Source organism: Rattus norvegicus, chromosome 4, assembly GCF_021556685.1.
Source record: "Rattus norvegicus strain SHRSP/BbbUtx chromosome 4, alternate assembly SHRSP_T2T, whole genome shotgun sequence".
NCBI lineage: Eukaryota > Metazoa > Chordata > Mammalia > Rodentia > Muridae > Rattus > Rattus norvegicus.
In genome coordinates this window covers 175,101,184-175,107,183 of record NC_141537.1, presented here as the reverse complement: position 1 = coordinate 175,107,183, position 6,000 = coordinate 175,101,184, and positions in this window count along the sequence as shown.

The window sequence follows — 6,000 nt, the reverse complement described above, 5'->3', positions numbered from 1 at the left end:
AGTGCTGTTCCTAATCCTTTCTGTAACCACGTATTTGTGGCAGACACTGAGGTGCCAAGCAATGTTGTCGTTCGTTCGCTATCCTACTGAACTCAAGTTGATACATTTCAGAGGGTAGAAATAAACGTGAACTTGAGCGATGGAGAGACTGACTATATGCTATTTCTTTGTCATTGTGTGGTCCTGGAGCACAGCTGTGAGTCTGGGACAGTTGACAGGGGTCTGGTCAAGAGAGGATGAACTGTCATAATGGGATGGTGTCATTGACTTCATCCCAAAGCACATGTGTTGTTTTTAAACAAAATCTCAATCGTTGGATTTTACCAATAAAGACTTGGAAGCTAGATGCTGGGGTGAGAGAGGCAGAGAAATCACCCCGCTGACCTTCCTCCTCAGCTGACTTCCCAGAAGGAATTTCCTCCCTCGAACTGTCTCAACAAACAAACAAACAAACAAACAAACAAACAAACAAACAACACTTCTTCAAACTGAATGTCCCTCCTTTCTACGTCCTGGGCATCTCTAACCGTCCTCCGGACTCCCTCTTACTCTCTGTATTTTTTTCCCTATGTTCACTCCCTGTCAACTGGTTGCCTGCTCCACCTCTTGACCCACGGTTGACTTTATTTAATCCTGTTTATAATATTCAAGCAGAAAGCTCTTGATTAAAGGCGTGTGCTAAGGCCGAGTCACACTACAACTAAAAACACATTTTGTCAGTGAATAAACACAATCTCGGAGTTCACAGTGCGATCAAATATCCTGCACCACACAGGCAGAGTTGACACGTTCTTAAAAATGGCGCTCAAGAGACTGGACAGGAATCCAAGAATTCCCTCCTGATTTTTCTGAGGGTGGGATATTAAAGATTAAACCTAGGACTCACAAATGCTAGGCGAGTGCTCTACCTGTCAGCCCAGCCCCCTCCTTCCTCTTCTTTGTTCCTTATTCTGACTCAGTCGCTAAGTTACACAGGTTGGCTTTGGACTCACGCTGTAGCCCAGGCAGGTCTTCTCCTGCCTCCGTTTTCTGAGTAGCTAAGATTTGAAGCCTGCACAAAATTCACTCAAAATTACAGAGTTCTGTGACTTTTGACAAATGTGTACAATCATGTGGTTACCGATATGATCCATGTATTGATGACTTCCAGAACCTCACAATACTGTCTTTTTCCGTCAAGTCCTTCCTCTGAGCCTCGTGCCCTGGCATCTGCTTCCAGTCCCCATGGTTTTGTCTTTTCTAGACAAACATGGAGTCATTTGGTGTCTAAACTTCTGTATGCAGCTGCTTTCACTTTTATTCCGTGGTTGCCCCTGGTTGTGCTATAACTTATTTACCCCTCAGTTCTTAGTGTACAGACTCGGTTCTTATCAGTTTGGAGCTCCACTAAAAATCATGTTCGCCCAGCTCTTCAGTTGGGTATGTTTACTTTGCACCAGCACCTGGAATCTCAGTCTGTCTTTTCAGATTCACCTCCCACCTCTCATATAGGTTCACACTAGGCTTCTGTACACTTACCATGCCTCGTACAATTTACCCTTTAAGACTCTCTGTATCTATGCCACTGATTTAAATAGAGTACGTCTAACTAAATATGGCTGCTTCCCAGGTATGAGGAAGTGATATATAGACAAGTATCTTTTCATGATTAAGTTTTATCAGTTCCTTGGTTTTAAAGAGTAAATAGCTCCAGCTCGTGGAGGAAACTGGCCCTGTCTTAAAGAATTTGATATATATATGATATATATATATATCATATATATATATATTATGGTCTGAAGAGTTCCCATCCCCAGAAACATTGAACATTGTACAAATAATAGGTGTCAATACATACTTATTCCATACATTTAACTTGCAAGAGCAGCGTGAATGTTGGAACAGATGGCGCCCAGTATGGTGAGTTTATCTTTAGACACACAGATACAGGTAGCACAGATACAGGTAGATACATGATGCATTGGAAGACTTAGCTCAGAGCAGCAATTGTGTGGAGGTGGAAGCTGATGCCAAGGGATGGAATGGGCTCCCAGAGGGAGACAGAAAAGAATGAGGCAAGACAGAGCTTGCCAATCCTTGGGCAATGCAGGCATCTCATTGGTTGCTACGGTAGGATTGGCATAGTTAGAGCATGTGTGGAGAAGAAGCAATAGGGGATGGAAGGCACCCCTGGAGCATGGGTGACACAGTGAAGAGTGAATGAGGATATGAGGTGCTTGACAGAATCTCTCTATGTAGCCCAGGCTCTCCTAGAACTCACCACGTAGGCCAGGCTGCACTAGAACTCACAAAGGCTCACCTGATTCTGCCTCCCGAGTGCTGGGGCGTCTTAGGGGTTCTATTGCTGTGAAGAGACACCATGACCATGGCACCTCTTATAAAGAAAAGCATTTAATTGGGGCTGGCTTACAGTTTCAGAGGTCTAGCCCGTGGTCATCGTGGTGGGAAGGACAGACATGGTGCTGAAGGGGAGCTGAGGTCTACATCTGGATCTGAGGAGAGCAGGCAAAGACAGTGAACCAATAGGCTTGGTTTGAGCTTCCGAGCCCTCAGAGTTCACCCCTTGTGACACACTTCCGCCAACAAGGTCACTCCTAATAGTGCCACTCTCTATGGGCCTATTGCTGACATTTGTATTCAAACCCCCACATGGGTTACAGGTACAGAACACCATATACAGTCTTAGCCTAGCAATTTTGGAAGACTCTCAGGGGCTACATATCACTGTCTCAAAAAAAAAAAAGAAGTAAAGAAAGAATGAAAGAATGAAAACTGATAGACTACACATGATTTGCTTCATTCGTCACAAATACATCCCCCTGCCCCTGTCAACAAGATAGCTTATGCTCAGGTAATTGATCAATTAATAGTCTCATGTTAATACAGCTAGATACTGGCTCATTGGGGAAAGTATGAGGACAGTGAGGACATTTTATTCTATGTAGGACATTGTTCTCTGTCTACTTTGTTTACTCTTGATGCCCAGAATCTAGGTTAGTCCAGGATAGATACTCTGCATTCAATATGCACTTATTGATTGCATTAAATCAAATTTAGATCTGCTCAACATCAGAACTCATCCTTCTCACATAGCCTCTTACTGAATGATGATGTTCTGCAGTATTTTATTGGATGATATCTTATTGAATGAGACAGAGACCAGAGGAGGTTCAAGTTTGAATAGGAAATAAATGCTAAATCATTTAGAGAGATTGAGTCACCACAAAGATTCAGAGGAGGCTCTTTCTCGGTGTGGAGATGGTCATTTGAGATTTAAGAAGAGCATCTCAGGGCTCGAGAGATGGGTCTTTGGTTAGGAGTGCGTGCTGCTCTTGTGTTACCCAGAAAACCCAGGGTAAAGAAAAACAGGAAATAGCCTTGTGGGCTGCATGATGCTGTTGAGCATACATGACTTCATCGCCCTTTCCCCATCACTCACAAGCTTTCCGAGAGTCTTTGTAGGAAGGACAAAGAGACCACCATGATGGCTTACCTAAGACTCTACTACATCGTCAGAGCGGTCCTCCCTCCTACATCCAGGCATCATTAGAATCCACACATTAAGGCTTTAAAATAACCAACAAAATCAAAAGTTAGTAATTATGGGAGACAACAAAGCAAAAATTGATCAACAGCTGTATCTCACTGTATTTACGGCTGTTTTTCTCTCCCCCTGGAAAACTAGTGCAATCAAGTTGAAGCTGTTCTCCTGCGGAGGCCTCAGTGCTCCGTGTCTGTGCTCAGAATTTCACAACACTCTTCAGAGCAGCCTCTGAGCTTCCAGCACTCACAGTAGCAGGCTCACAACTGCTTGTCATTCTGGTTGCAAGGAATTTTGATGCCAACTTCTGGCCTCCATGGTCACTACTCTCACATGATGCCTATAACATTCATTCATGCACCACATAGGCATAAAATAAGTTAATTAATTAGGGCATTTTCTAAGAGGCACATTTTGAAGGGAGGATGTTTTGGCTGGAAAATAATCCTTATCCTATGCACCCCGGCACTGCAAACCTCAGCAGCGCTGAGATCGCTGTAGCTTTCATTTCTCATCATCTCACTTCTCTTGAGCTTAGATTTCATGTCTGGATGTCACACAGCAGCTGACTCCTTACTTCTTGGCTTAGCTTCATGAAGTAACTTACTGACGCTTCCTGAGAGCTTCCCACTACTGGGAGATGGAATTTTCTTGTGTCTTGAGTATGGAATTTCCACCAGAATGGTTGAATACTTGGTCCTGAGCTGCTGGTGCTGTCATCAGATGTTCAGGGGGTGGAAGCTTGCTGGAGGAAGTCACTAGGGATGGAGGAAGTCACTGGGGATGGGTCTTGAGATTTGATAGCTTGGCCCTTACTTCCTGTCTGCTCTTTGCTTCCTGATTTCAGGAGCAGTGTGACTGGCAACCTCATACTCATGCCGCAATGCCATGCCATCCATTCCAGGATGTACTGTATCCCTTTACACTGTAAGCCAAAATAAACTTCCCCTGCCTTATTTTGTCTCTCTTAAGTATTTGCCCTGACAGCGAGATCTGTAATGTAGCCTTCAAATGTAGTCTTGCAGAGAAAGCCGCCCAGAACACCTCTGCTCTAATTTCATGTTTATTCATTTTATGTCGTCAGTGTCGTGTAGGGATCCAAGTATTGTTTTTAGTTAAGTAGCTGAAAACATTTCATGAGCGATCTGGTGTGTCCTTTGGGACACAACGTCACTGTATTGGAGCCTCCACTGGGATGCACAGCATGGGGTTACATCATCATATATTTGCATTGTAGTATAACGTGTGCCCTGTGAGAGGAACAAAGGGGGAGTGCGGCAAGGGAAGCCAGGGCCCAGTCTTACCCGGGCAGGAAGTCACAGGAAATGTGATTCTCACATTGAGCACTAGAGGGCAGCAGGTGGGACCTGGGCAGAGCACAGATGTCAAACAGCACATAATGCTCTCTACGGCTAGGGCTCATTCATTTACCAGTTCCTTCCTGAGCCATTTCTGTATAGGTGCTACCTCAAACCCACAGCACTACAGTTTTGTATTTGGTGGGCTAGCGCTTCGGCCCAAGCCTCCCTTCCCCCTGCCTTTCTCTTCTGGTTTACTTAAAAAATATTTCTGCTGCAGCTGCTTCTGTTTCACCTTGCGATTTGCTTGTGTGAAGTCAGTGGAAAATAAAGAAGAAATAGCCTTGAAATACAGAGGAGGCAGAATGAGGCGCAGAAAAGAAAGCCTTTCAGGAACTGATGGTGGTAAGGGTTACTGATAAAGGGGTAGATGCTTATCCGGATGTTATTCTGCACGTGAGCTGCTTTACGCCGGCAGGTTGAGTCACAGACATATTTTCACCTGTCAAAGTAAACTCTCACAGGTTAAACCAATTCTCATAACACCAATATGAAAGTGGCAATAGAGTAATATTTCAGGTTGAATATTAGACCATGCAGATAAGATGGAGTAGTGCTAAGGGTGATTTTCATTGAGGGAGCCATAAAGGACTACGTTGAGGGTGGATGGGAGGCAGGAAGGGCCTTGCTTTGAAAGCACAGACAGACATTCTAGCTCTACTACTTGTTATAGTCTTATTTTCGTGTGTGTGTCTGTGTGTGTCTGTCTCTGTGTGTGTGTGTGTGTGTGTGTGTGTGTGTGTGTCTGTGTCTGTGTCTCTCTATGTGTGCATATGCACCTGACTGCAGGTGTCCATGGTGCCCAAAAGAGGACGTCAGATCCCCTGGAGATGGATTTATGGGTGGTTGTGAGCAGCCTAGTATGAATGCTGGGAACAAAACCTAGGAGCTCTGCAAGGGCAGTATACACTCTTAACTGCTGAGCTTTCTCTCCGGCCCCTATTTATTGTGTTTTGACTTTCAGAGAGATTGCTCTTCCTCGGTCTCAGTTTTCTTGTGTCAGAGATGGAGAGAATTTCTTTTCCTATATTTTGGTCTGAGAATTAAGTGTGTTAATTTGCATAGTGTGACCTTATTTGTCTGGACAACCAAGTTGCTCTC